The 11,804-nt window shown below is 44.0% G+C and overlaps 1 protein-coding gene across 3 annotated transcripts in view; it reads left to right on the top strand.

Moving 5' to 3' along the window:
* Nucleotides 1-11,804, top strand: part of lhfpl2a (LHFPL tetraspan subfamily member 2a) — a 32,223-nt gene continuing 20,419 nt past the window's right edge. The window contains exon 1 of one of the 3 annotated variants that reach the window (XM_046375429.1): nt 1-257. The gene's annotated coding sequence lies outside the window, so the exon portion shown is untranslated. Of the gene's footprint in view, nt 258-7,534; nt 7,991-8,213; nt 8,290-11,804 lie in introns of those variants that run through there. The other 2 variants (XM_046375428.1, XM_046375430.1) reach the window with 2 other exon arrangements.

Here is an 11,804-nt window from a genome sequence, read left to right as displayed (position 1 = left end):
AACTGACGGCGCAGTCACTCCCATCCCAACGGCAGTGTGTCCGGCCAGGGGAGGACGGAGCCATTCATTCTTCTGTGGTTCCGGAGAAAACGTGGAGGATGAAGAGGAGACAGTGAGGAAGGAACAAAAACATCAAAATAAAGTAAGGCCAGGACCAAATCCGACCATCTAAACCCGCACAGACTTCAGAGAGGACAACCCAAAGATCCTCCAACTTCAGAGGCGTCGCTCGAAAATCGCACAGCCAGCAGTTACACGTAAGTAGCTGCGCCTGAAGAGAAAATCCTCTCTTTTCTGACTGCTTTCCCATGGCAGCACTGGAGGGACTATTCGTCTGTGAAAGAAGCCTTCGTCGGAGACTCAGATATCGTGACTTTCACCCGAGTTTCCCCCCACGTTTGTGTTTCTGGTATTTTGTCTCAGGGCTGGAAACTCGTGGCAGCAAAGCCGAGCAGACTGATGCTTTGCCAGGCAGTGCAGCACAGATGAGCCCGATGTGGTCCAGGGTTGACCCTCATCAGTCAGTCTGGCCGTTACTACCGTTTGAATTTGTCCCCGTGTCTCTTCTGTCTTTGATTAAACTTAACCGGATGACTTTGCACATGGTGTAACCAAATGGGTAAACGTTAGAACGGAAATCTGGCGTTCAGAGTTTGATGCATGTCATCAAGTCAAGTCAGAAATTCAAAAACAGTCAATTTACTTTAATGTTAAGACAAGGGAGAGCAGTTCTCACACTTGAGAGGCGCGAACAAGACAATTTTTGGATTATTTATTCAAAAATGACAGAAGCTCAGAATAGTTTCTGAAAAGCTCTCAGAAAAAGTCTCGTCTTAATTTCCAAAGCTCAGGATAATGTCCACTAAAGTATTGTTTTGTCTGATATATATTTAGTTTATAGTGAGATAAGTCATAACTTTGTGTTTAATGACTCAGATTTTCTCTCAGTAGGCAAATGACTTAACGAGCTGATCTTCTCGGCTCCACAAAGCCCTTTCAGAAGCATCATTAACCCCAAAAACCTGATCCTGGCACTGCATCTTTGTGTGTCAGTGGCCATACTGAAGGTCTAAGGTTGCTCTGCTATTGTAACTTCAAGAGAAAGTCTGTCGGGGGTCTTGACAAAGTGCGACGCAGATTCTCGTCTTGTTTGCGTGTTGTGTTTCAGCAGTAAACCTGAGAACCTGAGGTCCCACCTGTGAAGCCGTGTTTGCGTGGGAAAGAGAAAGGGCCCCCGGGAGCCGAGACCGCTTTTATATTAGAAGTGTATGGGCCACAGTGGAGTCATGTATTTTGCATAAGGAAAGCCCTGTTTCGCTTGTTCTCCTTGCAGAGTTTTAATAGACGCAGTGTTCATGCAGTGTTTCTGCTCCAAACCGCAGTCACTGATTGTGGTAGGAAAGATCAGAGCCGTGTAAGCTGTCTTTTTCCACGTGGACTTGGCTCCCTCTGCTAATAGATTAACACTATAGTTGTCAGTGCAGCTTTTGTTGTTTGTTTTCTTTTTGTTTTTTCATTGTAATTTTGCATGGTAACTCACTGTAATGTTGTCACTCACAGCTGCTAAGTTGCAACAGTGCAGCCGCCGTGTGGTCTCCATCGTGAGTCGATATTCTGTAATTAGCTTGAGCCATTTATTTGTAATTTCTTTGTTTTTAAGGGCACGCAACTGATCCTCAGATGTTTAATGATGCTTAAGTCATCAGTGAATGAGTGACTAGCATCAAAGTGGTCTGAGCTTCTGTGCCAGTGCACGTGGTCCCTCAGGGCTCTGCGTTTGGCCCATTAAAGAAAGCCTGGGGTTCATACATCATGACCCTGCAGAAGGCTCCTTTACTCCATTTGGACCACAAGAAAAGCAAAAATACATGCGTTTTCTCTCTCCTTGGCAGCCTGGCAGCGCAGATGCTTTGGAAATCGTATGTTTTTTTTCCTGCCTGTCCTTTAACTTTCAAAGCATGGAAAAAATATTACCAGCCTCCTTTTTGCCTGGTGCAGACGATGCAGTCGGTGATACTTTACAGAAAATACAACAAAATCTTAACTGCTAACCCATTCATTCAGACCACAACATCTTCTTTCATGCTTTCCTCAGCTTTGATGGCTGCGCTTTTGTCATTAATCCAGGATGCTGGCTGCAGTTTATGAGACTGGTCAGTGTGTTTCTCCTGGAATGGAGTGCTATTTTCAGTGGAGGATTTGATCTACATCTTCTCCACACTTTTGGATCCTAAATAAACACTTCACTATGAGTATAAAAATCACCAAATGGTCTGTTGACGGAAATCAGACCTGGGCACTATCAGTGTGTGCTTGAAACCAAATCCAGGATCTTAGTGTCACCATGACTAGAGTGTGAAATCTGCTAAATGAACGGCTGCTCCCGTGTCAGAGGTTAAATCAGATGACTCCGGCCGGCTGGGACTAACATCTGGAATACAGCTTGTTACAGCAAAGCCTTGCCGTGGATCTCCTCCGGTGTAGATGGCCCCCGATAACAAGGCTGGTTTAGACTGCTGCAACTCTTGCACTTGTGCATGGAGTTAGGACATTCACTTTCCCAGCAACATCTGTTTTTGACAATCGGTGATTTTTTGTTTGTCATTATATCAGCCCACATTATTCATTTGGCTCTCAATGAGCAAGGTCAATAAAACTTTCAACAGGAGCATCCAGGAAGTGCCCTAATGAAACACATCACAGATGGGGTTTTTATACGTGTCTCATTCCCCTAAAGATTGTTTATTTGGCTGTAAAATTGACGTAATGCGAGGAAGACAGTCTTAAAATTCATACAAATCTAAACTGGGTCACATTACGTTAGAAGGTTTTCCATTCCGGGCTTCTAAAAGGAGTTTTTCTGAGTGAATTAAAAGCAGCCGTGTGTCCGAGTTTGTTTCTTTTTCATAGAGCCGCCTCAGAGATGGGTTGTTTCACCGGCACTGGAAAAGTCTGGGTCACAGTCTGCACATACAGAGCAGGAGAAGGGCGTCCAGGAGGCTTTGTTGGCAGAGATTCTCCACTGCTGAACGCCTTGGGACGTTCACTAGTTCACAAACAAGTGCTCACTAATGACGGAGCAGGAGCAGGTGGCAGACTGTATGCAGGAACCGTATTGACCGTATTGGACATATCAATGTGACTGAAGGTCATGACGCTGATTTTGGTAACATTTTGATTGGTTGCATTTCGTCCTCATTCGGATACACAAGAGTGCAAAACCATGTCATGTGTGTGTGAAATGTGAGCATCCTTCACGTGGCGACCTTTCCCATGAGTCCTCCTGGTCCCAGGCCTCCTTTTCTGAATGATACTCGACCAAACTTGGTTGCTCCCTCCGCTGCTGGGCAGTCATGCACGCTGATTAGATTAGGCAGCACAGAGCTAATCACCCTTCTCTCTCTCTCTCTCTCTCTCTCTCTCTCTTCTCTCCCCTGCTATCCTTCTCTCTCTTGGTCACTCTGTTTTCTCAGTACTAACTGACGCACCCTGAGCTTGGCGCCCCCCCTCCCACGGCTCTCCTGGTGGTACATCTATCCTCTATAGCCTGCTGTCTGCTGGGAAACCAGAAGGGTGGGGCCACTCACAGTAACAAAGCCCTCACCCTACACTTGTCCCTTCGTTCAGCTGAAGTCTGAGTGGAGAGCTTGTGTGGAACATACCCTCCCCTAGAGAGAAAGACATCCAAAGAAGTGAATGACTTGTGGAGGGCAGCGAGGGGGAGGGCAGGACCCTCCTGTCGGGTGAAATGAGGAGAAAGAATCTGCAGTGGGTTTTGTTCCTTTGTGGTGAGCTGGGGGTCAGTCTCGGGGGAATGCACGGCAGACGGATGGTGGGTTTTGCAGCTGCATGGCCTCCAGCACTTTATCTAGTCCCTAAGCAACTGCAGGCTCATTAAACTCTGCCTGTTGTGTTCAGCATTCACTTCAGTTTGCGTCTCCTGTTTTTCCTCTCCGTCTTTTTGACCAGCTGATCTTGTGTCAGACACGTTTGAATATTGATTAAGTCGAGACTGGAGTCACTCGGGGTCTCCGGCTCACAGCTGTATGCTAATGATGAAAGGTTACGACTGGGCACCACAGGCGGCATGTGTGTAATGTGCGATAAGGCAGTATCATATGTTCAGTTTGGCTTAGGTCATGGAAAAGGCTTTAAGCTGCATGAAGGAGATTACGCGACACTGTGTTTGTGTCAGCGCTGAAAGTCGTGATGTGATTTCATGTTCCAGTTGGTTCCCAGTTCAAGCCAGAGAAATAAAACAATAACTACAAAGAGACGGGGTCTGTGAATTTATTACCCATTGAAACAAAGATCGCAGCTCATTTCTCCAATCAAATTGTTGATTCCTTTTAAATTTGTGGCTTTCTTTTTATTTTGTCCAACAAGCAGTTAAAAACCAAATACAGTTCACAGTGACGTGAGAAGGAGACAAGCAGCACATTTTCTGAGCTGATCATTGTCATCATTCGGTGGGGAATGTCGATCAGTTTGCTGTAGTTTCATATTGAGTACAGCTCCAACTGCCTCAGCCTTACTGCTCAGGTTTTCACTTTCACTCGCTTTTACTGAGAAATCCTACAGCCGATCTCACAACCAGAGGCCTGATTTCCTGTGTTTGGGTCCTGGTTTCAGCGGCACCATGGAAACCCTATTTTGGTTTGGACTGGCAGGCTGTCACCGGTCATTATCACCGCTGTACCCTGGTAGTCAGAGCTCAGCAGCAGGACCGCTGGCTCTGACGCTCTCTCTCTGTCTTTCTCAGCATCATACCTTGGCAGGCCCAGTTTTTAAGTGAGTGACTCATGCTGAATATGAGGCAGGTCACTGGTTTGACCTAATCCTGCTCACGTTACTAACTGTATTCACAGTAGTTGGCCATTTTCCCCCTTTTGTAGCTGCTGCCGTTCCTGTCTCTCTCTCCTGCATTTAATGAAGATGGTGCTGATTTACCATGAGTTTCTTTGTAATTCTTTATTAAGTGCTTCGTTGATTTGGATGTTGTTTAAAAAGTAATGCTACCAGTGCTGACACCTGTTGCTTGCTTGAGATGGTGTTTTACTTGTCCAGTATTTCCTGAAATAATCCTTCTGCATTTTCTGCATTTATTTTGACGACACTGGAAAGGGTTTTAGTGAAGAAATTGTGGGTCTTCAATGTAAAATTTGGTGTAAAACTACAGGAAACTCTGACTGAACGTCTCCGCCAATCTGTGACAGGGAGGCTCCGGTCACCGAGCAGAGGTCTGTCTGATGATCTGTGCAGCTGTGATTTGATTTGCAGTGTGAGGACTCTCCAGGTGAGTGTGACTTACTCCACTAGACTGAGATGGGATAATGTTACGACACCTGTGGGACCACACAGACGCACACAAGCGTCAGTGCAAAAAACTGGCCTGTTTCAAGATCATTTCCCCCATCGTTTTGCAGTTAAACTGGGAGATTTTATACCACATAAAAGACAGAATCGAGCTTGACTCTCAGCCAAACAAGATTAGACAATACACATCAAAGCTGCAGCCATTAAGCTGATATGAACAGACTAAATTAAATTTAATTTGCCAGGCTAGTGTTCCCAGCCATGAGGCTTGTCGACAGATGCACCCTGTTTGATATGATCTCAGGTATGATCAGCAGCGACATCGCTCCGGTTAAATAAACACCGACACAGTTTCACCAACTCCACATGGGTTCACTCAACCTCTCCAGTGTCTGAATTGAACAGATTTTGCCAGAAAAGGATCTTTGTGACAATAGCTCACTCTAGTTGTCTGCTGCAATCAGACTTTTTCTATTTTTGATCAAAAGTAAATGTCAGCTGTTTCATTTTTCTTTCCAAATGTCTCTATTTAATTGACCTTTGCTTTGACTTGTCCAGAACCTTTATAAACATATTTGCCGTGGAGGAGAAAAACAAGAATGCAGGGAATGAGGCATTTCTTTGTTTGCTGTTGTCATTTTGGGGCGGCCTTCAACAGCTATAAGTGGTATTTGCCATCTGAAGAGAGCCGAGATTACTGTGTCGCTCACCGAGTGGAGGGGGAAAGTAAACACAGGCACAAGGAAAGTGAATCATGGAGCGATGTAATAACAGTGTGGGGAGACAGAGAGCAGGCATAAAGCAAAACAAGTTTCAGAGAGAAAAGAGAAAGAAGACATTAAAAGGAAGAGAGCAAAGAAAGTGAGAGACAGACAGAGAGAGAGAGAAAGAGAAGGTAAGTCTTTTGTTTCACAATTAACTGGAGCGGCCCCGGGTCAGACATCTGTGATCCATCTCCCAGGGACAGGCGTCTGGAGCTGCCTTTGAGGCCGCCTCCTCCTCCTCCTCCTCCTCCTCCTCCTCCTCCCATCCCTCCACCAGCGTCGTGACTTCCCTTTGACAACCCCATAACTGCTCCAGAGATCGTTCACTGTGAGGGGGCACCTCTTTTAACAGCTGCCTCTGACCTCCATCCATTATTCTGTCCATCTGCATAAAATTTCCTTTGCAGACCCTCAGTCAAAATGAGATTTTAAAACAAGGCGTTTTCTTCCTTTGACCGGCCGCTCTTTAAGATGACATTTTTTACGCCTGGTGTCACATATTAGAGAGACCTGACAAGGTGACATGGTGTACTTAGAAGGACTTGTTCCTGTCTGGTCAAATTACTGATTTATTTATTTCTTTCAATTAGGTGGGGCAGGTTAGACTGGTGCCAGTCATCAGGTTGTAATCTCAAACCATCTGCATCCACACATACCACAGGAGGCAAATGAGAAAATGTGGGGGTTTTTTTTTAGAGTCTGGGTGACCTGAAAAAATGTATGAATTGAAAGCTTTGAAGTGCATCAGCTGTAGTGTGATGTAGTTCAGTTGAGAAGGTTTAATGGCAGTCATGCTCTCAATTGTGTAAACACTTCTCCTCCTCTCAGGGTGGTTAGGCACATTAAAGAAGCCGTTATAGTCTCGTTACTGCAGAGCTATTAGATTCCTGGGGGCCAGTAGCCTGTGACTCTGAGTGGGAATCTTTATCACTGCAAGTTCACAGGTTCAGAGGCAGAGACGAGGAAGATGGTGCCAATTTGTCTTTGAGACACAGTAACACAATTTGGCGAACATTAGCGAGGTTGCAGCATATATACAGTCCTGAAAGGAGGGCAGTAATTTTGTGTGTGTGTGTGTGTGTGTATGAACTCACGTGAAACCCCTTTGCTCATTATGTCTGTCAACATGTCTGGGAGAGACTTGGATCGCATCCAATCCAGAGAAATTACCCTCCAATCCACATTAAAGAGCATGTAATACACCTGTCTTTTATCATGAAGGGAGATGACAGTGATGACTTCACCACATCTGAACAAAGAAGACTAAAAGTCAGCTAAAAGTGATTATTTTTTATCTCTTCTTCCTCTTTGATTAGATATCGGGTGTTTTATCCTTTTTAAAAGTGCTTTAATAAGAATTGTAAACCAGCTTGGCGACCATCTGTTGGGTTTCACACTGAGCTAAGAGAATAAGCACTGCAAGGTGATGTCATCTCTGTGTGCTGTGGGTGGTTTACAGGCAGGACGCACACACACATATCACATGCATGCATGTAGAAACACACACACGAAAAAGAGGAAATTGGATCGAGTGTGGATAATCATTGCATTAGTGCAGAGTGTGCAATCAGCGAGGGCCTGAGGGAGCAAAGCACACCTTGTGTTTTTACTTTACAGGCCGAGTCCTTTTCTAATGGCTTGTGCTGCTGTGTTAAGTGTTTTTTTGTTTTGTTTTTGTGGATGTGGGCGTGTGTGTGTTTGTGTCAAAGGGAATTAGGGGCAAAATGAGGAGATGGAGCCTGACTGAAGTGGCATGATGTCACTGCGGATCGATTTTCATGAACAGATAATTATTTTAAAGAACACATCTGAAGTGAATAACAGCACTTTAACTGACCGGCGTCTGAACGTCATTACAGTTAGCGTGTGCGGCTAACTAGCTTACAACTTGCAGTAACCCATCGTTACATGTAAGTAATTTCTTCTTCCTCTTTGATACCATGTCTGGTCTTTTTATTTATTTATTTTTAACCTTAAAGCACTTCATTTTTAATTAAATTTCATAATTTTTGTTTTTTCAGTTGAGTCTGACACTTAAATGTGTTAATTGACCGTTTTCCAAACCCCTCCCTCGTACATACAGCTAGCTTACTACCTACAATAGCTTACTAAGTTGTATGAGTTTGTGGGGTTAAAGAAAGCCCAGTTCACATCTAGCACTTCCTCTGTGTTGTGTTCTCCTACTGTCTGGAAGTGTGTTCTGGATGCTGTAAGTGTAGCAAGAGCTGCTAAGGTTAAGCTAACGTTAGCAGCTTTTGCCATTCTGCTCTTTGTTGGATTTTAGCAAGGTTACACTCCAGAAACCCTGGCCAACATTCCCAAGATAGTATGTTTTCCAAACCCATCAGTTAATACTCATCCTAACAAGCCTGTTAAAAGTGAAACATACGAGCAAGTAGCACAGCAATTGAAGACTAGTAATCTTAATTTCATGTGTTCCAAATGGATCATCATTTGGTGGGGATGCTGACTTGTTGGCCCATGTAGCGTTTGCCTCAGTCTTTTAGTGCAGTATCATGTATGTGGTCATAATGTGAATATTCAAGAGACTTATTGCAGGGTGCTTGCTTAAAACAAGATGGCTTGCAACATTGAAAAGTAAGTCAGTGCAAGCACTTTCAACCAGCACACAGTGGAAACGTTAGCTTAGTTAGCTAGCTGGCTACAGCTAAAGGTAAAGCATTTAAACTTGAACTAAACATATCTTCTCTAAAACAAAAAACAAGAAAGTTTAAATAATTGAATTGTATCTGGTGGCCATTACATGGACCTTGAGGATTGTTACATCATCCAGGAGAGTCCTGTGTTTCTGTGCTTAAAGAAGAAATTGAAATGGCAATGCAGAATGGAGGAAAGAACATAAACCAGTCTTTACGTGGCTTATTGTGGCTGTGAAACATCGTCGTTCCTCTCTCAGTTGCTATCAACAGGCCAAACTCGCACCCAAACCCAAAGCGGAAGCTGCACAGGCACCAGAAACCCGACAGCTTTTCCTCCTCTCTTTGAAGAGCTCCTGGCAAGGCTTTCAAAGCCCCTCTGTCTCAGTGCTGGCTCCTAAAATAATGTGTGGTAAATGTAATACAGCTGCCCAGCTGAGCAGGAACAGACAATGCTTATTATTCTCCAGAACAATAATTGCTTGTATTTATGCTTTTTATGTCCCAGCCATTTTTTGCACATTCCACACATTTTACAAGACAAAAAGACAAGTATCATTATCAAATGCCACTTGTTTTTAATTTACCAGTACTGTAAAATATCGTCCCACATGTATGATACTGAATCCACTGTGCTGCCACTGAGTGGTTTCTGTGGTGCTGATGCAGCAATGGTTTTCTAGTCTTATAAAAATGTTCCAGTGACACACACACACAGGCTGCTGAGCACAATTATGAGGTCATTGTTGGTCACTACTGTTTTGTATTGTATGAACAGACAGCAGCTGCAATGCCTATTCAGTCACAGTCTTAAGATAGGCGGCTTATATAACTCAGTTTACTCTTACAGTTTGTATTGTGTTTCTGTTGGCCCCAGAAACAGATGTTTCTGCATGGTTAACAACTGTTCAGTTTGTACTGTCCCTGCACACTTAAGGTTAACATGTTGTATTTGACCGTTCAGACCCGGCAGGTGTGTTGAGGTGCACCTTTCTGTCTCTGTGTCTGGTATCTGTGTGTGTTTTGCAAGGCTTTGGTATTCTCACAGCATTTGTTCAGGACTCATTGTTGGACACTTTGCAGAAGCAGTGCATTACAGCTATTAGTGTTACTGGCTGCTTCCTAACACCTGTGTTGTGTACGTTAGCCCGGGGGATGGGGCTCCTGATCTGGTTATTTTAATGAGAAGGCTCTCAACTCAGCCTCATATGCCTCTCATTACTGCCCAAAGAGCGAAGGGAAGAATGGAGGATAGGAGGAATGAATGTTAAGCAAATGCAGATGACAATGGAGGATGCGCCTGATTCGTTTTCTCTTCCCTCTGTGCCATGTGCTGTATTTGTGCATGCTGTGTCGCAGCCTTGGATAGTCAAGCTTTAATTTGGATTAGTTCACAATTTGTTAGCCTCTTCATGTGCAGCTCGCAAAACACCCAAACACTGTGTGTATGTAGCTTCTGCCACTAGGGGTCTCTGAATTAAATCAAAAGACATGAGTAGCATGGGATCATGGGAGTTGTTGTCTTCATTGTTGCTGATGAAAATCTGTTCTCAAAAATGTTTACAGACATGATGAGACTCTCCTGGATTCTATAACAACAGGTGACCAAATGACACGCACTGTCACCTTGATTATATTTAAACAACTCTGTGTCTTAAACGCCTGGCATGATGCAAGGACGCAAATCAACAAAGCATATAATAGAGAAAAATATCTATCACAGACTTCTAAAGCACATGCAGTGTCATTAAACTAACAGTCCCAAGTCCGAAAATATTCACTTTATTGTAATGTGAGCAACCAGAGAAGTTTTGAGATTGGCATCCATCTTCTCATCGAGCTCTCAGCTCGAATGCGAATAAGTGCGCCTCCCAAACGTTAAACAATTCATTTAAATCTTGACAACCCACATACTTCCTTTTCCATCCAACTCCCCTGTTCCCAAAGCCCTTAAATGCTATAAGAAAGACCCTTTTGTGGTGGACCTGGCTGCAGTGAACATGCCTGCAGACATCCCCCAGACCCCACATAATGGGCTGCCCCCAGCTGGGGAAGGGTTCAACAGCTCAGCTCCAAACACCAGCATGTTACATGGCCTTAACCAAGAGCTGTTCCCAGGTTTAGTGCGTGTGAGGGTTGGACTGTAAGGAAAATCCCTTCAATTTGTGCACCCACTTCTGTAATTGGAAAAGGCTCGAGGGGAATTTACACTGTGGAGGACAAAACATCAATCTGCTGATGGTGAGCGGGAGAATATGCTGTGCTGCTGCTCTGGTCTTCCTCTTCGTTCACAGGTTACAGCTATGTTGTTCCTGCCCTTATCGCTGTTATGATGAATTACATGGAACTTAGGTGTAAAATTGAGATTTTCATCTGCCTTCTATCAGATGAAAGTGTGAGAAAAAGTGAGAAAAAGAGGCCAGAGCCAGGAGTGTAAAGTTATAACATGTCTCTTTCACCTTCATCTGAGCGTCATGCAAAATGGCTTAAAAGCAATCGCTGTTTGTTGTCAGTTTCAAGTCTTGTAGGTAAATGTGAAAATTTTATTCAGTGAGAGAGCATTGACTTAGAGGCCTGCTCTGTGGTTGCTGTTTATTACTTTTGTGAGCCCAGTGAAGGTTTTGTCAGAATGGTGTATTATTTCAAGCTTATTCCAGGGTTTCTGTAGCAAAATGCTGCTTGTTTTTCCACTGTTCATCAACCTGATGCCAGCGTTGAATGTGCCTTATTTGGTCATTTGGTTATATTTCCTTATCACATTGCACATAAAACAAAGTACACAGTTGGTGTTTCCACAGACTCCGGGACCTTCCTGCTGGGCAGGTGAGCTATTTTTACTGTGGGCGTTTCAGGCGCAGTGACTTGACATGAATCAAATCAGAATCCTTTCAAACTCATTACTCTGTGGATTACTTTTTACACTCTGTGTGTGTGTGTGTGTGTGTGTTGAAACTACACTCTCATGATCTCACGCAGGCGTCCACTGATAGATGAAGTGTATTGTCAGTCAAAAGTTCTCACACGTCATTCATCTGTCTGTACAAACTCTGCCTTTAGCTTCCTTTCA

Source organism: Scatophagus argus, chromosome 20 (assembly GCF_020382885.2).
Source record: "Scatophagus argus isolate fScaArg1 chromosome 20, fScaArg1.pri, whole genome shotgun sequence".
Lineage (NCBI taxonomy): Eukaryota > Metazoa > Chordata > Actinopteri > Scatophagidae > Scatophagus > Scatophagus argus.
This window is presented reverse-complemented; position numbering and strand designations above follow the sequence as displayed.